This window comes from Balaenoptera ricei, chromosome X (assembly GCF_028023285.1).
Source record: "Balaenoptera ricei isolate mBalRic1 chromosome X, mBalRic1.hap2, whole genome shotgun sequence".
Classification (NCBI taxonomy): domain Eukaryota; kingdom Metazoa; phylum Chordata; class Mammalia; order Artiodactyla; family Balaenopteridae; genus Balaenoptera; species Balaenoptera ricei.
Window position 1 is genome coordinate 66,217,876 of NC_082660.1, and position 25,070 is coordinate 66,242,945.

The window sequence follows — 25,070 nt, forward strand, 5'->3', positions numbered from 1 at the left end:
CCTTGAGATGTAGCTGCCTCCCACTAGCTATCTGTTTTACATTTGGTAGTGTATATATGTCAGTGCTACTCTCTCACTTAGTCCCAGCTTACCCTTCCCACTCCCTGGGTCCTCAAGTCCATTCAAGCCTCTTAGGGAAAGGAGGGCATTTAAAAGCAACTATGTATACACTTCCCAATTTCAAAACTTACCACACTCTTTTGATTAGTGTAGTTTTGTAGTAAACTTTGAAATTGGGAAGTGTATACGTAGTTGCTTTTAAATGCCTTCCTTTCCCTAAGAAGCTTACCCCTGTTTCTATTGTGCCTTAGCTGTTCTGTATTCCTCAATCAATAATCTCTTGCGTGGGCATTCTGGTGAGGAGCAGAGCGGTGGCGGGCACAGCTAGTCAGTGAGGTGTGGAGCCGGGGTGCAGCTCATTTTCCCACACACACACCCTTCCCCCTCAGGTGCGAGCCCCTCCCCTATGCCGGCCTGGCCCGCCTGACCAAACTATCCCTTATGGCGTGAGCAGGGGGTGGCTCCTGGTGCCCCTCAGCAGAACCCCCACCATGGGCAACCAGAGCTCCAAGGCTCCCTGGGGCGACGTGACTGCCGAGGAAGCAGCAAGCACTTCCCCCGCTAAGGTCAATGGATGGGAGAATGGCCACGTGAAAAGTAATGGAGACTTATCCCCCAAAGGTAGAGGGGGGTCGCCCCCACCCTGTGAACGGAACAGAGGAGGAAGCCGGGGCCACTGGTGATGCCATCGAGCTGGAACCCCCTAGCCAGGGCTCTGAGGTCAAGGGGGAGCTTCCCCCTGCCCCCCCAACCCCCTGCCAAGGAGACCCCCAAGAAGAAGAAGAAATTCTCTTTCAAGAAGCCTTCCAAATTGAGTGGCCTGTCCTTCAAGAGAAATCGGAAGGAGGGGGCTGGGGGTGATCCGTCTGCCTCGTCACCCACAGAGGAAGGGGAGGAGCAGGGGGGGTCGGTGCCTGCAGTGAGGAAGGCACTGCCCAGGGAGGGAAGACTGCCTCCACCCCTAAGAGCCAGGAGCCCCAGGCCAAAGGGGCAGAGGCTAGTGCTTCCTCCAAGGGAGGAGGAGACACAGAAGAGGCAGGGCCCCAGGCGCAGAGCCATCCACTCCCTCTGGGCCAGAGAGTGGCCTTACACCAGCGAGCGAGCAGAATGAGTAGCTGGGTGGGGGCAGGTGGGTGATCTCTAAGCTGCAAAAACTGTGCTGTCCTTGTGAGGTCACTGCCTGGACCTGGTGCCCTGGCTGCCTTCCTGCGCCCAGAAAGGAAGGGGCTGTTGCCCCGCTAGCCACGTTCCCTCTCCTCCTCTCCCTATGTGGATTCTCCCATCATCCATCTGGTCTTCCTCTTAAGGCCAGTTGAAGATGGTCCCTTGCAGTTTCCCAAGTTAGGTTAGTGATGTGAAATGCTCCTGCGCCTGGCCCTACCCCTTCCCTGTCCCCACCCATGCATAAGGCAGTTCAGTTGCTGGTTTTCTTCCCCAATTCTTTTCCAAGTAGGCTTTGTTTACTCCCCAAATCCCTGAGCCACATGTGGAGGTGCCTACACTCCCAAACCCTGAGTGTCCAGCCTTCCCCTGTTGAGTTTTTAGTCTCTTGTGCTGTGCCTAGTGGCACCTAAGCTGGAGAGGACACTGCCCCTGTCTAGGTTTTTATAAATGTATTACTAAAGTTCAGACCTCCAGCTTGTAAATCAACTGTATCTCTTTTTTTACTTGGTAATCAAGTATTAAGCTTTCGGGTTGGGGGGAGTTCTGTAATGTGAAACAACTTCTTGTTGTCTTTTTTCCCCTCCCATTGTTGTAAATAACTTTTAATGGCCAAACCTCAGATTTGTACTTTTTTTTTCTAACTGCTAAAACTATTCTCTTCCACCTGGTTTTACTGTAACATTTGGGAAAGGAATAAATGGCCCTTTAAAAAAAATCTCTTGCATAGTAGCTGATACTATGGTGGTAATCATTTTGCATTTATAAATGTATCAAATCAGCACATTGTACACCTTAAACTTACACAATGTTATGTGTCAATTATATCTCAATAAAGCTGGGAAAAAATCCCCACAAAATAATCTTTTGCATGCAGGCATCTGGTGGATTTTCATTAGCCATGCTCTCAGCTTCCCAAGGCTACCCTTAGCCTGAGATCCAAGCTATTTTCGGTCCTTTGAACTCTGAGTTAAGCATTGTAGATATCATTCCCTTACACAGTGCGCAGACAGTTTAGAACATAGCAAATTCAGTCGAACTTTCTCTACTTCACTAAAAGTAACAAGGGATAAGACTATTGCTTCTCCCATCTGTGCTACGCTGTGCAAGGCAGGGATGGAGCACGGACAAGTAAAGATTCCACAAAATTCCCTGCCATTTTAAATGTGGCTTTTGTCTTTAAAATTTTTTTATGCAATTTTTAAAGGTTGCTTTCCATTTACAGTTATTGCAAAATATTGGCTGTATTCCCTGTGTTATACAATACATCATTTTAACCTATCTTAAACCCAATAGCTTGTACTTCCCACTCCCCAATCCCTATATTGCCCCTCCCCCCTCCCCTCTGATAACCACTGGTTTGTTCTCTATATCTATGAGCATGCTTCTTTTTCTGTTATATTCACAAGTTTGTTGTATTTTTTTTTAGATTCTACATATAAGTGATATCATACAGTATTTGTATTTCTCTGTCCGACTTATTTCATTTAGAATAATGCCCTCCAAGTCCATCCATGTTGCTGCAAATGGCAAAATTTCATTCTTTTTTATGACCGAGTAGTATTCCACTGTGTGTGTGTGTGTGTGTGTGTGTGTGTGTGTGTGTGTGTGTGTATACACCACATCTTCTTTATCCATTCATCTGTTGATGGACATTTAGGTTGCTTCCATATCTTGGCAATTGTAAATAACGTTGCTATGAATATTGAGATGCATGTATCTTTTCCAATCAGTGTTTTTGTTTTTTTCAAATATACACCCAGGAGTGGAACTGCTGGGTCATATGGTAAATCTATTTTTAGATTTTTTGAGAAACCTCCATACTGTTTCCATAGTGGCTGCACAAATTTACATTCCCACAAACAGTGGGAGGGTTCCCACTGTTGAGGGTTCCCTTTTCTCCACATCCTTGCCAACATTCTTTATTGTGTTCTTTTTGATGATAGCCATTCAGTCAGGTGCAAGGTGATATCTCACTGTGGGGTTTTTTTGGTTTTTTTTACAATTTATTTATTATTTATTTATTTTTTTAAATTTTTGGCTGTGTTGGGTCTTCATTTCTGTGCGAGCTCTTTCTCTAGTTACGGCAAGCAGGGGCCACTCCTCATCGCGATGTGCGGGCCTCTCACTATCGCGGCCTCTCTTGTTGCGGAGCACAGGCTCCAGACGCGCAGGCTCAGCAATTGTGGCTCACGGGCCTAGTTGCTCTGCGGCATGTGGGATCTTCCCAGACCAGGGCTCGAACCCATGTTCCCTGCATTGGCAGGCAGACTCTCAACCACTGTGCCACCAGGGAAGCCCCTCACTGTGGTTTTGATTTGCATTTCCCTGATCATTAGCGATGTTGAGCATCTTTTCATGTGCCTGTTGGCCATCTGCATTTCTTCTTTGGAAAAATGTCTACTCAGTTCTGCCCATTTTTTAATTCAGTTGTTTGTTTTTGTTTTTGTTTTAATTAATTAATTTATTTATTTATTTATTTTTGTCTGTGTTGGGTCTTCGTTTCTGTGTGAGGGCTTTCTCTAGTTGCGGCGAGCAGGGACCACTCTTCATCGCGGTGCACGGGCCTCTCACTATCACGGCCTCTCTTGTTGGGAGCATAAGCTTCAGATGCACAGGCTCAGTAGTTGTGGCTCACGGGCTTAGCTGCTCTGCGGCATGTGAGATCTTCCCAGACCAGGGCTCGAACCCGTGTCCCCTGCATTGGCAGGCAGATTCTCAACCACTGCGCCACCAGGGAAGCCCCTGTTTTTGTTTTTTTTTAATGTTGAGTTGTATCCGCTGTTTATATATGTTGGATATTAACCTCTTATCAGTCATATCATTTGCAAATGTTTTCTCCCATTCAGTAGGTTTTTTCGTTTTGTTGATGGTTTCCTTTGCTGTGCAAAAGCAATGGTATGTTTTAATGAATAAGATTTTAATTTTGTTGAAGTCCAATTCAACACTGTTTTCTTTTATGATTAGTGCTTTTTGAGTCCTGTGAAGTCCTTGTTCCTCTAAGACTGTGGACACATTCGCCTATATTTTCTACCAAGAGCCTTATATTTTTAACTTTTATGTTTATGTAATAACCCATCTCAAATTAATTTGTGTATGTGATTTAATGTGGGGATCAAAGTAATTCTTTTTCTATTTGGATACAGACTGTCCCAGCACCATTTGATGAAAAGACTTTCTTTTTCCCATTGGATTACTTTCATGCCGTTGACAAAATTGTTTGACTGTATAAGTGCATCTATTCTTGAACTCACCATTCTGTTTCATTGAATTCAATTGATGTTTATTTGCTCATGTGTATCAAAGTGAATGATTATTTTAACTACTAGCTTTAGAGTTAGTTTTAAAGTCAGGTAAGGTGCTCTACATTTGTTTTAAAGTCAGGTGAAGTGCTCTACATTTGAAGGTTGTTATGAATATTCTAGGTCTTTTTCATGTCCACATAAATTTTCAAATCACCTTGATCATTTGTATAAAAGAGCCTGTTGGACTTTTGATTGGAATTGCATTTAATCTACAGCTTACTTTAGGGAAAACTAACAATAGTGAGTCTTCCAATTCAAGAACTAGTGTACCTTTTATTGATTTAAACTTTCTTAATTTCTTTCAACAATATGGTATAATCTTAGGATATTTTATACGTTTATTAGTAAATTTGTCTCTAAGTATTTTATTTTTACAGATATTATTGTAAAATACCATTTACAATATTTCATATTACTAAGTACAATTTTAATTTCATATTAATTTAATTTCATATTATTTTAATTTCATATTATTAAGTACAATGCAATTTTTTTTGGTTCTTTTTTGCAATAAATTGTTTAAACAAGGAAACACAAAATGATACTCTTCAATCAGTTTTTGACAAATGAATATACTGATGCAACATGAACCCTTATCAAGATGGAGAACATAACTCTCACCTCTGCAAGTTCCCTTATGACCCTTAAAATTTCCACAACTACTCTGATTGAGTAACCACTGGTCTGGTTTTTCTCCGACTATGGATTAGTTTTTGTGCACATATGTCCATATTCCCCAAATTGTAAACATTTCAATGGATACAGTTGAATGTATGTAACTATACCTCAATAAAATTCACAAAATTTATGCTGAATCAAAGAAGCTTTACACAAGAGTGAATAATATATGATTCCATTGAATTTTAGGAAATGTGACATCATTCACAATATTGACTTTTCCAATTCCTGATGACTATATCCCTCTCCATTTATTTTGCTTTCTTTAATCAGTACTTTTTCAGGTTTCAACATATAGATCTTGCACATATTTTCTTAGACTTATATCAAAATAGCTCACGTTTTGGGGTACTAATCAATTTCAGTTTGTTCATTACAATTTTTTAGACATAAACTCGATTTTATGTGTGAATCTTGTATCTTATTACCTTGACACATTTTCTTATTAGAGCTAATAGAGTCATGTAATTTCTATGGGAATTTCCACATTGAGATTCATGTCATATGAGCCCATTTTATTTTTTTTTCCTTTACTATATATTCTTTTTATTTTTCTCACCTTACTGCACTGGCTGGGATGGCTAGTAAAATGTTCATAAGGACTGCTCTACAATGAAATCATTGCCGTCAATTTTCTTTAAGGGTGATAAAATAAGTAAAAATACCTTTTAAATTTGCGTTCACTCTATCCATTTCTGGAGATCTTATTTTCTCTATATAGATTCAAGTTTCTGCCTGGTATCCTAGCCCTTTTTCCTGAAAAAAAATTCATTTAATATTTCTTGTGCAGTTTTTGTGATAGTGGATTTTCTCAAGCTATTTTTCAGATTTCTATATCACTTTTGAAAGATAGTTTCATTGTGTGGAAAATTCTGGTCTGACATTTTTTTTCTTTCAGTGCTTTAAAAATTCCACTCCATTGCTTCCTGGCTTGGATTATATCTGATAAATCTGCTATAATTCTTTTGTTCTTCTGTATACGATGTCACTTTTTTCCTGAATGCCTTCAAATATTCTCTTAACCTGTGGCTTTCAGCAATTTGAATATAATATGTCTAGATTTTTTTTAAATCCTGCTTGGGGTTTTAGGAGGTATTTTGTTTTTTTGTTTTGTTTTGTTTTTGTTTTTTGGTTCTGTGGGTTAGTGTATTTCATTCTATAGGGAAAAAAAATTAACCATATGTTAAACGGTTTTACTTTGTTCCACAACTTTAGGGTGCGTGTTTCTATGGGTTTTGTTGTTGTTGTTACATTTTCTATTTCTGTTTCAGTTTTGTCATTTTCTGCTTACCTATATTCAAGTTTCCTGAATGTTTTTTTTTTCTTTTTGCCTTTGTCTAGTCTATTGATGAGTTCATAAAAAGCTTTCTTAATCTCTGTTCCCATATTTGTTTCCAGCATTATTAGAAGCTTTCTGATAATTTCCAACTGTATCCTAAAATTCTCATTTTGTTCATGCTATCTTCCTTTTCCACCAGACCCTTTAACATATTAATTTTAGTACTTTTTAGATTCTGGGCAATCTCTGAGTCAGGTTCTGTTGAGAGATTTGTCTCTTGAGTTGTTTTTCTTGCTTTTTTTTTCTGCATGTTGTAATTTAAATTGATTGCTGTACATAGTATATAGAACAATAGAGATGGAAGTAAAGATTATCTAGAAACTGGAATGACCCTTCTGTTAGGCCTTTAGTACGACATGTTGACTCAATTTAAATTGGGAGTTGAGTTAGTTTTGTTACTGTTTTAATCACTGTCAGTTCACCATCAGCTGCAAATTTCTCTAGCATCACATTGTACCTAGGGTGGTAATTGGTTTACCTGAATATTTTTCTCAGTGCTTCTACTCCTTTAAAGCTTTAAGGCTTTAAGACTTTCCCTAAGCATGCCTTTCCCTATGTGAGATCTCTTCTGTATACTTGCCCCTCCACCAGTATAGGTTGCAGTTTCTTGCTGCTCAGTGTTTCCTATCCTGTTGAGGTTAGGGAATGAGAGATTTTCCACTTTCCTGGTTCAGCCATAGTTTTAACATTAACAGATACTATAACCCTTTTTTTCAAAGGTGGTACCTTCATGGTAATCTCCAGTGGTAGGAAAAACCTCTAGTGCTTTGGTCCTAGTAGCATTTCTTGGCCCTCTTCAGGAGTAGAAGATCTTTCTTCCTGCAGTTGCAGTGAGTGACCTAAGAGCAATAGTTTACTCTCCTTCCCCAGTGTCATAAAGACGTTTCTTTCTTATTGGAAAAGGTTTTTGGTGGAGCTTCATACCTTTCTCATAAACATGTCTGCTACTTTCCTCCAATCCTTTACCCAAGGGTGATTATTTCCACTCTCTTGTCTATCCCCCAATTCTTCTCATAAGCTCTCAATGATGTCTACAGAGAAGAACTTGCAAGGGTATGAGTTCACCTTCTATCTGTGGTTCCCAGGGGCTCTATGTTTTCATACTAACCCACACTTGACCTTTAGAAATTTGTTGAAACTTTTAGTCAAATTCTTATAACCTGCTTATATGAAGGCCACATCTTCTTCCATTGCCAGAGGTCAACCAGTGCTCATGTTTTTAAAAAATATTTATTTATTTATTTATTTTTGGCTGCATCGGGTCTTTGTTGCGGCAGATGGGATCTTTCGTTGTTGCACATGGGCGTCTCTTTAGTTGTGGCATGCAGGCTCCAGAGCACGTGGGCTCTGTAGTTGTGGCACGCGTGCTTACTTGCCCCATGGCACGTGGGATCTTAGTTCCCCAACCAGGGATTGAACCCCCTGTTCCCTACATTGGAAGGCAGATTCTTAACCAGGGAAGTCCCTCATGTTCTGTCTTGAAAGCACACATCTTTCCTCACAATTCAGGCTAGTTGGTTGCCCTGTAATCTCAGCTCTCTAATGGATTCAAGTTATGATTTTATAGTTTATCTGGCTTTTTCTTGTTGTTGTGGGAGTGATGCCTTTTCTAGCCTTCTATGTCTTATGTGGAATCTAGAAATTCCTGAAGTCTGTTTGTATCTTATTTGTTTAGGTTTTTTCTATAGTTGTTATAATGGGAATGATGATCTTTCACTATCTTCTACCTTATGATTTAAAATCAAATGTCCTAATAATCTTCCTAAAATGTAGATTGGATCATGACACTCCTTTGCTTCCTATCTTTCAGTGGTTTCACATTGTATAGCAAATTTTTTAAAGTAATAACATTTTAAACTAATTCATTCATCCTCTCTCTTTCTCTCTCTCTCTCTCTCATTTCTTTTTCCTATAAGATCTTGCATGATCTTGTTCTTTCCTACCTTTACAACCTTATTTCATGCCATTATCCTTACTTTCTATAGTCTAGCCCAGGGGTTGGCAAACATTCTTTGTAGAAAGCCAGATAGTAATTATTTTAAACTTGGGCCATATGGTTTTGGTTACAAGTATTCAACTATGCTGTTGTAACATCAAGCAGCTATAGACAACACTAATTAGTTTGGCTATATTCAAAAAAACTTTATATATGGACACTGATACTTGAATTTCATATAATTTTGACATGTCATGAAATATTATTCATTTTTAGTTTTTTTCCTTCTAACTGTCTAAAAATGTACAAGCCACTCTTAGGATTCAGGCCATACAAAATATATATATATATAACAGGTCAGATTTGGCCCATGAGCTGTAGTTTGCTGACCACAGTTTACTTACATTACATGGCAAGTACAATCCATTTCCTTTGGATTGACTTCTTTATCCTTAGGTTTGTCTTTAAATATGACCTTTGCACAGATTCCTTCTCTTAACCACACTTTCTAAAGTAAATATGTCCCTCTCCCTTGTCACTGCATCCTATTTCCTTTTAATGTTCTTATCACAATGTATAACTATAAGTTCATGTTTCCTTGGTTATTGTCTGTGTCCTCTAATAGATTTTAAGTTATTTGGTCAAGGACAATGTCTGTTGGCGTTTTATTCACCAATGCCTAAGACTATCATTTAGTAAGGATTAAATAAATATTTCTTAAATGTACTACTCAATCTCCTTCTGCCCTTTCGGCTTTAATTGCTTATTTGAAGGTGTTGATCCATCTGACTGCTTTAATTATGGATTTACTGAAGACACTTGGAAGGCTTAATTATGTCAAGCAGTACCAAGTCTATGGCTTGATGAACCTAGATTCATTTGCTTCCTCTTTGCACATCATGGACGACAGCTTGATGGTAGATCTATAACCTGTAAGTTTCCATAGCTGAGTTCTAAAATTCCTCTGATTTTGTTGGGAAACAAAGTAGAAAACTTAGTAGTTGGCCTCAACAGCACAGCTAAAATCTTACATATCTTAAAGAAAGTAGGATGAGGAACAAAAGAAAGACTTTTTTATGAGGTCATAACTGAAAGTTTATTAATTGATTAGTAGCTATCTGAAATGCTGTATAAAGGATTGTGGGGCAGCATCCAGTTGTTTTTAGTTATGGGAAAAAGAATAGGCTACTGTAAGAATGAAAATCAACAATTCAGTGGTTTAAAGAAATATTATTTCTTCCTTACATGACAGTCTCAGTGTAAAAAGTTCAGAGCAGAAGGACAGCTCTGTTTCTTAGAGTTGTTCAGAGACTTGGTTTCTTTCCAAGTCACTGTTCTTCCATCTCATAAGGAAAGATCTGTCATCTGTAAGGTTGAAGGTGGATAGCCATTGTCTAGGTTGCAGCTGGTGGGAAGGCATAAGAGAGTGGAGAGGTGATCATACCCTAAGCCAGGCCCATAAATGACACCCATCACTTCCATTCACATTTTGTTGATTATAATCATCTAGCTATGCATAACTGCAAAGGAAGCTGGGAAATGTAGTCTAGCTGGGCAGCCACGTGTTAAACAAGGGAGACTATATTTTGGTGGGCAACTAGCAGTCTCTAGCGACTAGGCTTAGCAGGAATAAGTGTTAGGATTGTTTAATACCATCTGCCATGGATCGAAAGAAAGAAACTGTGATGTATTAGCTGTTCTTGCCCTAGGTGTGGAATGTCATGTTTTCTCTCCTAGAGGGTCCTGAAGTTTAAGTATGATTCAACAGGTATTTGTTGAGCATCTCCTATGGGCAAGACACTGTTATTAGTTTCTGTGCAGGTACAAAATAAACAGTCCTGCTTTATCACATATTGAAGAATCAGAGACTCAACTCCAGATAATGGAATATCAGACATCAGCTACGAAGAAGGGGAGACACAAGCTTGAGAAATAAGGCCTTCTTGTACCTTGGAAATCACATCACACAGGCACTATACAGCTCTACCTATATATAAGTCTAGCTTTATAAAAGTGAGAATGTGGTTTCAGAGATATCATTAGGAAATGGGCAGAGAGCACTTGGCAGGATAATAGCTGCAAACACTAAGGTGAGAAAGGATCAGAATATAGGCAAGGGTTATAGAAGCAACTAAATGGCATTGGTACCTGGTTAATCAGCCTATCAATTAAATGTGCAGACTGTCCTCCCCACTAAATTAACATATGTTTTGGGACTCTAGGATATGAGAGCCCTTGCTTAATAATGGGTCCTTCTGTGCCTTGCTATCCTAAATCCTGCTGCCTCTTCTGTGACTTCCCTTACAGGTTTATTTCCTCTAATACTGGCCATTACTCCAGCATGTCTTATTCCAAAGATGGACAGGTAAACATAAAAACAAAACTTTGTTGGAGGAAAAAGTGCTTAGGGATTGGCATTGGAAAGAGGAAGTTGAGCACTGTCTCTGGCTCAATTAAGAATGGCATTTAAGAGGGACTTCCTTGCTGGTCCACTGGTCCAGGGGTTAAGAGTCCGCACTCCCAATGCAGGGGGCCCAGGCTCGATCTCTGGTCAGGGAACTAGATCCCACAAGCCACACCTAAAAGATCCCGCATGCCGTAACTAAAGATCCCACATGCCGCAACTAATACCCAGTGCAGCCAAATAAATAAATAGTAAAAAAAAAAAAAAAAAAGAATGGTGTAAGATGCCAACAAAGGAGTAGAAACTCTTGCCTATAAACACTGGGGTCATATGCCTGTGAAGTCACCAATCTAACATTCAGGTATTTAAGTATAGGAACATCAAAGATCCCTTCACCTACTCAAGGATTGGACCTGTTACCTTCTTTAATTACAGTGACTACCTTCCTGAATACATTCTACTTCCCACAGCCTTAAAAATATTTTTATGCACTATTCCTATCCCAGCCCTCTTCTTCAATAATTTTTTGCTTCTCACATTTTTTAAATTGGGTTTGTGCTTCTCAGTATTCCTGACCAAAGCAACTGAAGCTAGAAAAAAAAAAAAAAGAGACCTCAAATACTTACCCAAACTGGGTGATTAAGATAATTTTTTTTAAAAAATTGAGGTAACTAGTGTGGTTAGGAAGGGACAGTGAGGTAGAACTTGTTACATCGAAATACAAAGTTTTCAAAACAGTACATTTTTATTTGACATTAAACAACAAACTCCCCAATTTGTCTCAGTTGTGACATACAGACAGCTCTAGATTGCTTTTTTGCTGGTCACCCATGCTGAACAAGACTTTTCAATCTTCAAAACAACCATGGCTCAGAGATTCTGCGTTTCACATCAGTTCACAAGTCCAAGTGTGTCTTCCATTCATCGGAGCATTTTGTCATAGATTCCCTTTGAGGTAGAAGGATAAAGATGAAGCCATTTCCTTTTTAAAAAAAGATTTGTTCACAACTTCATTTATGCCACAAAAATCAGATGATAGCATGTTCTCTTATTCTTGTTTAGCAGTAGTGGTAGTCTTGGGATGCCAGAAACTGTGAAAGGAAGGCTCTTAGTTACTTTCTCCTTTCTACTTTCCAATAATGCACCCCCCACCCCCATCTGAAGAAAGGGGAGTTACTGAATCCAGCTAATAGCACATATTAAACACCAAACATTAACATGTCAGATATACCTGATGCTTAAATTAAAATGTACAAAGCAAAAACTACAAACATCACCTTCAAATCCTCTTCAAATTTGCTCCCTCCAGCAACTATCTTTTGCCATTCATCTATTTCCTTCTCCATTTACTTATGTTATTGTTGGCTTGCCATGTAAACTAAAGTTTAGATGGTTTGAAAGTATGTAAGAATTATAGTGAACAATAAAGTCCTGTTCCTTTGCAGTGAATTTTGACTTTAACTTTAAGACTACCTTATGATGGAGAGGTAACATAGATTTAATTAATAAATTCCATAATTATCTAACCCAAGGCTTAATCAATAACCATTAAACAAAAAATTGTTTCTCAAAAACTTACAGAAATGAGTGGGGACAAAGGACTTTGTCCTCATCTCAGCAGTGACCAGTTACTGGAATTGTATTAAACTAAAAACAGCAATCCCCAAGTTAGATCTGGAGGTAGTAATGCTTTTAAGACAGACCCTTTTTAGAATCAGGTTTGACCTTTTCTTTCACTCTTCCTCCTATCCCACCCTCTGTGAGTGATTTAAAAAATAGAAAAGGCCAAAGCCTATTTGGGCCTAGATATAGAAGATTTTTTTTTTTTGGTATTTTTTCCCTCCAATTTTTGCCAATTACTTCCAATTTTTATCATTCTTAAAACTTAAGCATGGTAAATTGTTAAGCTATTTCATTCACTGCATTATTTAATTATAATAAGTCTTTTCTTAAGCAGGTTTTGCTGGTAAAAAGGAAACGATTTCTAAGTTGTAAGTTGAGAAGCTGTTGCAAAACAGAAATCATGTCTCCATCTCCAAACTTGCTAAGTACTACCAGAGGATTGTTTTTTAAAGAGATCTATTTAGGCAGTGTATATTTGTTAGAATGTAAAAGGTAAAGAATTGAAAATAGACAAAACCTGTGTGTTTCAAAACCAATTGTGGCTTAAGTATGAGTGGTTCCCCAAAGCTGGTACCAATGAGACTGAGGTTTGTACCAATGAGACTGAGGTTTGGGAATCAGTTGTTTCTCATCCCTCTTTCTGCCCACCAACAGTCACAGCCATTTTTCATGAGGGATGGGTTAGGAAAACTGAAGTGTTTAAGGAAGGTTCCTGCAACTTAAGGAGCAAGCTCAGTAGAAACCCTTGCTTATTGTAGTGGCCAGAGTGGTAGAAGAAATATGGAGTAGGAATTAAACCACACATTATTATTGAGGAACTAAGCCATACCCCTAACCAGAAAACTGGCCAAAAGGCAAGTTTTAAAAGTTCTCTGGGAAGGTACTCATTTTTTCATGTCTCTGGGGCCAACTGAGAACCTAGCTAAGGAGCTTATACACAATAGGCACTCAAACATACTTGTAGAGTGAATGAATAAATGAAAAAAATGAATGAACAGTAACCTCTCCTCTTATATTCCAGTTTCCAAGCCAAGCAAGTGTCTTTCAGTTAAGATCTGAAATAGAATAGACACTTCTATTCAATGAAGAGTTTCACTCCATTTCTTGTTTTTTTTAATTGTGTCTCCAAGTGCTTTTTGTACCAGATCAATTTCATTTAGCATCACCTTCTTCAATGTTTGTATGAATGAATAACTAAAAAGCTCTCTTATTCCTACTCTACAAAACATGCCAAAGAGGTGATCTAATTAATCTTTCCATCTCAGTGTCTTAATATCACAGCTGCTCAATGAAGTTTTTTCAACTAATGAAAGAACTGCAGTCTCTTATTAAATTTGCTCTTGTGTTTCCTCCATAAGCTAGTTAGATTAAAGTATATTTTGGTCTAGGTCTTTTAAATCTCTTCATTCTCCTCAGCAGAACAGTATTTCATTCAAGTGAATAATTTACAAAATATGGAAAATTTAGGAAGAATCTTTTTTCTTAAGTGGCTTCCTGACTCTATGCCAGGCCAATGAGCAAATACTTTTAAAACTAGTTGTTTCATCTTAATTCTCATCTTAAACCATTTAACTATAATAAAAGCAGAATGTTAAAGAATTAAAGGACAAACCCTAAGGCCTTTTATCAGTCTTCTGGCTTCAATCTAGGTCAATGAGCAGTGACATTGGGACTTTCTAGAGCCAGGAAAAATGTCTTCATTTAATATTGAAAGAACCATATCTGGTTGTTTTTTTTTTTCCTATTTTTTCAATCTCCAAGACAAGTCAATAGGTTTTCTGGACCAGACTTAATCAACTAATTCATCCAGAGAACAGGAACTCAAGTATTTACTCAAAAATCAAAGGTGTTTCTGGATCTTCAGCTATGATCTGTGATCTATCTAATGCCCTTTAGACTAGGCCCATTTCACTTCTGTTATGTTCAGGACCTAGAATGATGTATTCCACATAAAAGATGCTCTGTTAATCAAATTAATCTAAAAGCCAACCTGAGCCATTTTTTACTCCTTTAATGTCTCTAAGCCAGGCCAGGGTGGATCTAATTCACCTCCATCTTCAGCATTTAAAAGACCAATGGAGAACCATAACACCTTGCTTTAAACAAACAAAAAAAAATCCCCATTTCTTTGGTCAGGCCAGGGAGCAAGTAGCCTTCTGGTATAGATTTTATCTTTCCACCTAGCTCAGCATTCAGCATACTGCCTTGCACAATTCCATTTTGCCCATGTTTTTAAATTTCATCAAATAGGCTTGGCAGTGGTTAAGTAACTTTCAGTCTGGGTTCCCACACCTGTTACCTCATTTCCTCCTGTGACCATCTGATAAGGATAAAATCATTTTTATATCCTAGGGCATGTGCAGTTCTGAGCCTCATAGAAAGGAATCAGTAATCATTCATTAAGGCAACAGTTAATTCCTTATATCTGTATAGAACAGTAGGCTTTGTAAAATTTACACACAGATCTCTGTTGCAGGTTCAATAATAATGACAATGAATTTTTGCAACCCCAGTTGCTATCTCTGGGAATAAGAGAGAGCAAGTAATCAAAGTTCATTCAGCAGATATGGCTTATATATTTATATATGCCAGTTTAAGACTTACAAATTAATTTTAAACATTACCTTCTGCTGCCCAGAACACAATAAAGAGGGACTATCTTCACATCCCTGATGCTTATCAAGGAGACTGGCACATAATAGATAATTATTATCCAGTCTTGCATTCATCAGACATCTAATCCTTTACATATAAAAATGTTCAATAGTTAACAATCCTTCCTCAAATTTTTTGACTTTTTTTCATGGTATAATAACTGTGATATAATTTTGTAAACCTAGTACTAGGCACACCAAATGAAAAAATCAATAGTTACATTTATATGGTGCTTTAGAGTTCATAAAATGCTAACATTGCCTTATTCTCAGCTTTAGGCACAATAAAATGATAAATTTGTATGTTTCTTTATGCCTATAACAGTGAGTTCATAGTAGGCAACTGATATTAATAATCCATTTATTTAACAAGCATTTAAACCCTCAGTTTGTATAACTATTTATACTACCTTTCTCATATGGGTCAAGCACACAATGAGAATTTTGTAGAGACCATGCCTGTCTCACATAAGTTTTGTTCACATAGAAAACATCTAATGTCTTATATTTATACAGCACTTTATAGTTAGAAAGCTCAATCTCATTCATTACATTTTCCTGCTACCAGGGAAAATATACTGGTAATAATTTGATATCACCAGTAAAGTCTTTATTGATTAAAATAAGCAAGATCTAATTCTTACATTTAAATAGTATAGGACATAAACCTCCCTCTTATTACTTGGGAGCATTATCTTGGATTTCATAGTACCTGAAACAATAGCTGGTACATATAAGGCACTTAATACTTATTCATTCATTCATAAACATATAGCCCATTGGTATTTATACAGTGCTTTAGTACAAAGCACTTTAATATGTACTGCCTATCTAAAATTTTTAATTGTTCTATAATGAGAACAATTTTTTCCCTTTGACATCTGTAGTGGCTAGCATGGTATCTGGCACATTATAAGTGATCACAATAGCTTAAATCCCTTGTATTTCCAGTGTATTTTATAGTTTAAAAGCAGTTTTTATGTTTTCTCTTCTGCGACTTGGAATACTGTATTTTTACTCAAAATCACCATAGCCACAGAAACACAATGGCCAGAAATACATGAATTATTCATTTATCAAACACTTAATTCCTAATATCTATACAGTATTACATACTTTTGACAAAGCACTTTATTCATGCTTCTTTTTTTTTTTTTTTTTTTTTTTTTTTTTTTTTTATTCATGCTTCTTTTATTCCTTGTATCTACAGTGCCTAGATTGTATATACTATGTAATCAATGTTCATTCATCAACTCTGAAACTTGTAAGTCTTTAAAGTGCTTTATAGTTTACAACTCACATTCACATATTTTTCTTCAGATCACCTAGATATAATCATAATCATTGCATCTTTAATGTCTAACACAGGGACAGGCACACAGAAGGAAATTAATATTGTTCAGCACATAGTCCCTGGCAATTACATCAGGGGTGATAAACTGTGGCCCACAGACCAAATTCACTTGCTTTTTTTTAAAAAAGCAACAGAGACCAAATGGCCCGTAAAGCCTACAATATTTACCATCCGACCCTTTCAGAAAGGGTGTGATGACCCTGATTTACATAATGCTTCACAACTGACAGTGCATTTTCAAATGTTAGCTGTGCATGGATGCCAATACACCATTAATGAGAATGCCTTGCTTTTTTTCTGTGTTTTACAGTGCTTTCATATATATTCTCAATCATTAAAATTATCTTTCCTCAGGGTAAGAGGAAAAAAATCAAGGAAAGGATTAAACCTCCTAAATATTCCCAACTTCTCTCACCTTTATGCCTAGAGGTAGGTATTAAACCCAGGGGCAGGATTGGTACAGTTTACCACATTATTAGGCCACTACTATGAGCAGGGAGTTCAGGCTGCCTCCTTGGGGCCTCACTCTTTCCCAGGCCCAATCCTCCTTTTTCATAACTATCGGTAGGAACCCCAAACCTCAGGAATCCTGCTCACCCAAGCTCAAAGAAGTAATATGTTGCTGGCTGGTGCTTCTCAGCAAGCTGGCACATCTGTGTATTTCTTGTCTAGTTCTTCTCATTGGCCTGGAGCATCTCTTCACATTTTCTCTAGATAGCCTGGCACTTTTTTTCCACTCAGTAGCCTGACGCTTTCCTTCTCTCATCAGCCTAGAGCTTCCGAGGAAAGAGGGGACTGAAATATAATGTCACCTATGTGTTCCTCTCAAGTGGAGAGGAGGTGAAGAGAAATGGAACTTTGCAAAACACCAAAAACTTAATAAATGGCTTAAAACTGTGATAAAAACTGGCTTAAGACTGGCCCAGGCATAATATTACTGATCTAAAGGTATGTTTCTTTAAAGTAGCAGCAACATCAAAAAGGACATCTCAAAAGAAGTGGGTTTAAACGAAGATATGAGAACAGGAAAGGGAGAACTGAAAATGTCCAAGCGTAGGGAGGAGAACAATAGAAAAGAGCTGCGGTTTAGGGTTCTCATCTTGGAATTTCCTTTGGTCTTGGGGCTTCTATCCTTCCTGGATTCTGGGTCATGGGCCTCCAGCTTCCCACCTAATTTAGTCTGGAGATATCTGTCTCTCTTAGGCCTTCTGTCTGTATAGACAGGCTTGAGTCCTGGGTCTTTATGTGTGCTTGGGCCCTTCCATTTTTGGGTCATAGGTCTTCAAGCCAAGGCTTTTCATCCCATCCTGGGTCTTTGGCCTTCTGTCTCACCGAGACTTGAGTCTTCCGTCCAACTCCAGTCTAGACCTTTGGGCCTTTTATTGGTCTTGGATCATCTCACGGGCAGCCTGGCATAAGGAACAGCTCTTCAATGCTTATATTTTGATAGCTGACACTCTGCACCTATTAGGAAGGGGTTAGGAGGCCCCTTTGTTACAAACACACACACACACAAAAGCATGCACACACACATGCACAAAAAATATGCAAGGAGAGAGGACTGCATGAAATCGAAGTGGGGGAGACATAGACTCAAGAAGAGACTGAAATACTCAAAGGTAAGTAGAAAGGCAAAAGCAGAGAAGAAATAAGAGAACACAGAGATGAATGCTGACATGGAAAATCACAAAGAACAAAGAGACACTGGGGCACACAAAGCAGGAAAAGAAGAGAAAATGGCCCAAGAGAGGCAGAAAGAATATGTAGAAAACAGCAATGCAAGATAAAGAGTAGAAACAGCAGAAGGGTGGCCAGTATCAGAAAAGGTGAAATGTCAAGCCAACAAGGGGAGGGGGTGACAAACAGTTCACAAAGAGAAAAAGAAGAGAGGTAGGCATAGCAAGAAATGAGCAAAAGGCACACAGCATGTGACTCAAGAGACACAAAGAGAAGAGCAGTGAAAGAAGAGCCAGATCTAGGAGAGCAAGGAGAATCAGTAACAAAATGAGAAAAACTAGAGAGAGACATCTAAGACAAGACACAGACCACTCTTGGGTACAGAAAAGAAAATGAGACAAAGATATACAGAGAAGAAACTAGTAAGAGAATCATGGAAATGGGTAAGACACACTTTAGTTAGAGAAGAAAGACCAAAGACATTCAAGGAAGAAATAGATAAGCAAACAAATACACACTTATGAGTTTAAAAGATAAGCAAAGGCAGACATTCAGTGGAAGAGGCTAAGAAATAGAAGAGACAAAATACAGTGAGGAGCATGGTAGGCACAAGAAGCATCACAAAGAGAAGACAACAAAAGAAAACAAAAAAGTTCATTAATAATTGCAATAATCTATTATTAGTGCCAATACTATTTATATTACCACTAACATTAATAATTATAATAACAGTATAATAACAACAACAATCACCACCAACACAAATACTCTTCTACTTAAACTTTTAACTTAGGAATTTCTTTACATAGGACCAAACCACACCAACTCTGTGCCACTAGATGGTATTAGTGGTCACGTGTATTGTGTCAAATGAACTTATGAAACTTCTTAGGTTACCTTTAACCTACCATGTGCTAGGCACTGTACTAAGCTCTTTATATACATGATTTCATTTAACCTTCACAAACAGACAAGTTTAATCAGAATCTAAATTGCCAAAGGCTGTTCACCTAATGAGTGGCAGAGGATTTAAACACAATATGTGCCTCTTAACATTCTGTTACAACTGTTTCCTAGGATTTCCAGGAGAGCCAAACGAGGTGCCACAGATGAGTGAATATTATAATAAAGGGCCCTTAGAGAGCACCTAGTTAACCCTCTCATTTTATATCTTCACCTTTCCCCATCCCTTATAAAACTGACTTGATTTTCACACCCTTCACAATTATAATGGCAGCTTCAGGGACTGGGTTTTCCTTAACACTAAACCTTAACCATAGATTCTCTCACAAGAAGAGGTGAGAAAGGCCCACTCTTTCAGCAAAAAACAAAAACTTTTTTGGTTTAAGTTTCTATATGTTTAGGCCTCTAAGGGTGGCAAAAGATTTATGCAGTGAAGATAAAGAACAGACAAGGTAAAACTAAATTACCCTGTGACACAACTGGTAGACAGACTATATCATCTTTGAGTTGCTTCAGGGAAACCAATTAATAAATAGATTACTGGTCATCCTCTCATCTCACATTCAGCTCCCCTTCCACATTAGATCACCATACCCCATCCCACACAAACCTCCAACAAACAGCTATTAGCTCTAAAGTGATCCTCACAGGATTACGCCACCACCAACTTACTTCATTCTGCTATTCTAAAATTCTAGAGTGCCAGGCATGTTGATCTTCCTTTGGTGTGTTCAAATGTCTTGCTCTTTGCACTGCTTCTGGGAAAGATAATGATTGGACAGATATGAAGGGAACAATCAGGAGCTACAAAAAATGAGAAGGAAACCATGTAAATGCCATAAAGAAGTATTAACTGAGTACTGTGCTAGAGTTATGGGAAGATTCAAATTAATGAGCTATAGAAACTGTCTCTACGGAGCTTAGAAAAGTATAAAGTTGAAGCTTTTATGTCTTTAGAGATAAAACTAACACAACTGCCTCATTCAACAGAATAGGAAACTATGGCATAAATGGGAAAATGTCTTGCCTAATAACACTTGGTGAGCCACTGGAAACAACACCATCAATCACAGCCTTATTCCTTTAGTTGGATAGTAATCTGTACAAAGCCTGTACAATCAGGACTTACTACACTGAACAGTTACCTCTATCTCCCAACCTACATCCCCCTAACCACCCTCTCTCATCACTGACCTAGAATACGCAGGGTGCTAGTTCTTTAGATCCAGCCTGACGATAGATAACTTTGTGCCACTTCTAGTCACATTCCCACTCATAGTTGTGAAGCTTCTGTCAATTAGCAGGCACAGCATAAAAAGACACAACTCTGTTTTATCTTCTCAAACAGCTTGTTTTTTGTTTTGTCCAACAGCTATCCCAAGGCATCTTGAAGTATGTAAATGATTGGTAAAGTTCTCCAACAGGGCCTCAAGGGAGACTTTGGAGACCAGAGGGTCCAGAATGATGATCTGCCCATGATCAATGTCACAGATGTGGCAGTTGTTGTCCATGTTCTCCTAAAAGAAAGAAAATTTAGCTGAAAGCCTCTACCACATACTAAAGTCCCACCCTAAATACCCTAACTCATACAGCCTGCTATTCTCTTCACATCATCATTTTCACCCATATCACACCCAGTTGCTTCCCAGGTTAATTAGGAAGCAGTTTTTACCAAAGCAGACATAGTTGACAATGATGAAAATAATCTAAATGGAAAGCTAAGTGCAATGTATACTGAAAAAAAAGAAATTAAAGACTATTTATTATGCTTTTAGGGACAGCTTACCCACCTCTGGATGTGTGGTGGTTGTCTTGAGATTTCATCTTCCTAACTGGGCCCAGGAAAGAATCTTGGTAGAACCTCCTGGCCTAGGATTGTTGCTCAGTGATAGTGAGCTTTTCCCTTGGAGGATCCTCATGCCCCATCTCCACCTAGGGATCGTCAAAGGGAATGGGTCATTAACACTGTAAAGCAACAAGCCTATTCTTCTGAGGAAGATCTGGAGAAGAGATAAAAAGAAAAATAAATTACTTAAATGCAGTACACTGGGAAAGTCTGTCCCAATGAGTAACTAGGGGTTAAATTAAACTATGTCTACCATTTTCTTCAGATGGATTGAGTACTGGAGATTTAGAACTATGTAGAACTCTATTTTCTAGCTACCAGTCTAACAACATGCAAATTCTTCTACTCATTCAAGCTCCATTCCTTGTACTTCCCCTCATCTCCAAGAGCAATTTAGAGCTGAATAATTACCAAAATTCCCATATTGTGTTTTAGTCGCCAGTCTCCACTGATGAACAATCCTCTAGAGAGTGTGGATTTTTAATGTCCTGGTATTCTCATAAAATACAATGGAAGTCAAGAAATTAAGGGGCTGAAAATAATAAAAGGAGAAGCTAAAGCTTTCTCAACCAAGAGAGCCATCAAGACACTTTAGAAAAGCTCCAATGTGGTCTGACTGTATGAGTTCTGTAAGAATTCTTCTTCACATTGCCTCAGGCTTCTTTTATACAGTATTATCTATCTTAAGAACTGAGCAATCTATCTCAACCAAAGTGCCTCTCTCTCATCTAGTTTTGTAGCATTCCCCTCTTTTAATTCGTGTATTAAGTAGTAAGATGCTGGAGCATTGCCAAGGTAAACAGAACTGTTTTCTACTCAGTCTACATGGTACATTTCTTGAACAGCTTATATAAATGAGGCACCACCAAAGTGCCAGGATATTCAGAAAAATCAAGAATGGCTACAGGTGTATAAAACCCCAGTTATTACAACAACTAAGCAAATCTATGCAAAAGGAAAAACAAGGTACAGAAGGCTAGGGGTCCAATAAGTAGCTTACACAGGCCCTTGGGTCTCTGTTATTCTACCCTTATGCCCAAAAAGAAAAAAAAAGAAAAAACTGTGTAGAAATTGATGAAAATTGGTCCATGTTCTGTTTTAAAAAGGAGAAGTGCAGGAAGTTAAAGCCCTTAAACCCAAAGACAGAATTCACGCAATAATAAGCTCCTTACACTACCTTTTTCTCCAGGGAGCCGGCAAGCCATCCTCTTAGATTGGTTGGAGCTTATCCAGATTCTCAAAAGGAAAGACCTGTTGAATGTAGAGCTTCTTAAAGCTGCTTGCAGTTCCTCAGGTCTCACATGCTCAGAATGTCCTTGAGAAGAAAGACAGGGCTCAGTATGATACCAAAACTGCTGGTGTCTCCTGTCTCTCCTCTGTAGCCTGTTGTCTCCTTAAGGTCCTGTAATGGCAAGCACTGGCAGTGTCACAGAAGGACTAGGCAAGTATAGAAAAAGAACTAAATGAAAATATGGGTCAAACCAATAGCCACCTTAAGGGCTGACTACATTTGTGGCCTAAAGATGCTGAAAATACTTCAAGATACAAGGTAGTAGAGCAATTTCTACTACTGCCTGGAAGTACAATTGCCTTGACCATTTTTAATAATTGGCTACCTGCCCTTACTATAGGATAGGAGCTCACTGAAACAGGTCTAAGTCAGGTTTGCAATCTTAAAAGCACTTTTTATGTTATGGTATGGTGTGGAAAGCACAAGGTATGGCTTCCAGATCCCTGATCAAGAATTACCATATTATAAGGACCTTTATGTCAATATCAAACAAATCCTAGTCTGTGAAAGATCACTTATTCAACTCAATTCTCTAGATAAGATGTCCAATAAAGCCAAACTGGTATTCTATGATGTTCCCAATATGAGAACAAGCTTCAAAGTCTTTTGGTAACATCCTTCCCCATCCTTACTTAACTTAAGATTAGATACTTCATTGCTAAGTAAAGACTTCTAGTTAAACATGGCAGTTCATACATATTATACATATCTACTCTGGCTCCTTCTTGAAACTCCATTAATGATAGTTAAGTGGACAATCCATATGCAATCAAATTTACCCAGAGAATCTTAAAATTAATGAATCCAAGCTCAAATTCATTTATACACTGCTTAGTTAAGGTACCTAAAGGGAAACAACTATTCCAGTCTCTCCAGGTCTTCTGAGCCACTCTGAAGCATATTTACTGAGTATGGCTACTTTAGCATCAAAGCCCTCTAGTTTTGTTAAATTTAGCATGTCAGCTAAGTTTCATACAAATACTTGCGATCCAACTTGAGTTGGATTTTGAAAGACACCAGTGTTAAGTGCTAATTGTCTGTAGCCAAAAATATGGTAGCGGGAAAATAGTTTTCTTCCAAATGAGTCTTTAAGACTTGAGGCAGAGGAAGGCATTAACTCTGTTTAACCATACACAACTATACTCTTTGCCATCAGAGCTTATAAGGTTTGGGGGAACAGTTAGTTAAGTTCAGATATCAGTTTCCTTCTCTTCAAGCTGGTAAAAAAATTTTCCCAGGATGCTTTCACATATAATATTTTAGCAGCCACCACAGATCAACTTTTAATTCTTTACTTCAAGTCACAAACTCCCATCCAGGTGTACATTTGATGATCAGGGCCCAGCTACCCTGAAAAGAAATTATATCATAGCAGCCCTGGGTCTTAAGATCTTCTATAATTTAGGGAGGTGGTTAGAGAAATGTATAGATAAGCTACAGAAAGATAGTAGAAAAGCTCAAGGGGGATATAGGAAAAGACACAAAACTAGGGTCAGAAAACTCTCTCCAATCCTATATATTAAGGTTCTATAAGGAGGAAAATCAGAAATCACAATAACCATTTAGAGAAATGCCAAAAAATTTTAAGTGCTTCCTTTCTTGATCCTTTGAAAATGATAAAATGTAATTTTCAGGGGTTGAGGTATTTAATTCAAGTCCCTGTCTTAATTCATCAGCAGTCCTTGACACTGAAGTTGAGATGGATGGTGATTTGATCCAAAGTCAGAGCCAGGACCAAAAGCTGTGTTCTTATTCCCGGTTCAGAACTTTTTCATAATTTTGCCAGCATCTCACTCCTTCTGCCCCCAAACCCATGAAAAAGAATAGTGATTCACTCCATCCAAGAAAACAAGTGCTTCATTAAAATGCATTTGTAAAAAGCAAGGAATACTGGAGTAGTGCCTGTAAGCCCTCAGCTTACACAGCTCCTGACCCAACTGATCAAGGTGCTCCCTAGGCACACCTTGCATTTTCCCCTTGCTATCACTTTGCTTAGTAAGAGTGTTTTTCCCCCACTCTTCTTCCTCTATGCCCCACAGAATTTCCCAAACTTTTTACGGTACTCATCAAATTGCCCAACACCATAATGATTTGTTCATTTCTGCATCCTCCATGAGATAGCAAATTCCTGGACAGGAACTATGTCTTTGGTTTTACTATTTATTCCAGTGCCTGGTCCAATAAATATTTGTTGCACAACGATTATCTCAAGTTTGAAGATGCCCACATTCCCAGAGCATCCCTTTCTACAACTGCTAGAGATTTTATTTCAAGCAATGAACTGAAATACAACTCCAAGATTAACCTTTGGCTGCTGTCTAGGGCAGGCTTCAATCCACCTAAAATCGGTCCATCCTTCCTCTTGAGTGGGGGTACCAGCTCAGAATTCATCCCTTTAAAACAAATTCCAATAAATATAGTTGTATATTAGTATTGAACGATAATTTGATTAACAGCAATAACAGATTTCATAAGCATAGACCAGTGTTTCTCAAATTGGGGTGATAAGATCCCTGGGGGTTTATGGATATATTCTCATGGATCCCCAAGTTCTACATAAATTATTTAAAAAATTATATATCTTTGACAAAGATATCTTGAAATTGGAAAACATGTTTATATTGCAAATAACTTTAAGTCAGTGTTCCTCAAAACACATATTCTTTAGGATCTCAAAAAAAAATTGTTTCTTTAAAAGGTGTTGAATCCTGACAAGTTATTTCAGTTTGAGAAACAATTGCAAAGACCACGTTTCCAAGAAGGCTCAGGACCATCTGTA

At 38.2% G+C, this 25,070-nt stretch overlaps 1 long non-coding RNA gene and 1 pseudogene across 3 annotated transcripts in view; one reads left to right on the forward strand and one right to left on the reverse strand.

Annotated features, from left to right (window-relative positions):
- The first annotated feature begins 551 nt into the window (after positions 1-551).
- On the forward strand, positions 552-1,339 carry LOC132357755 (MARCKS-related protein-like; annotated as a pseudogene).
- A 10,270-nt stretch (positions 1,340-11,609) lies between these two features.
- Positions 11,610-25,070, reverse strand: part of LOC132357394 (uncharacterized) — a 31,540-nt gene continuing 18,079 nt past the window's right edge. For 2 of the 3 annotated variants that reach the window (XR_009500225.1, XR_009500224.1), the window contains exons 2-8: positions 24,597-24,684; positions 22,178-22,315; positions 20,945-21,154; positions 20,349-20,671; positions 19,827-19,958; positions 17,112-18,755; positions 11,610-11,974 (exon numbers count right to left, since the gene is read on the reverse strand). This is a non-coding gene — a long non-coding RNA (uncharacterized LOC132357394). The remainder of the gene's footprint in view (positions 11,975-17,111; positions 18,756-19,826; positions 19,959-20,348; positions 20,672-20,944; positions 21,155-22,177; positions 22,316-24,596; positions 24,685-25,070) is intronic. The other variant, XR_009500226.1, reaches the window with a different exon arrangement.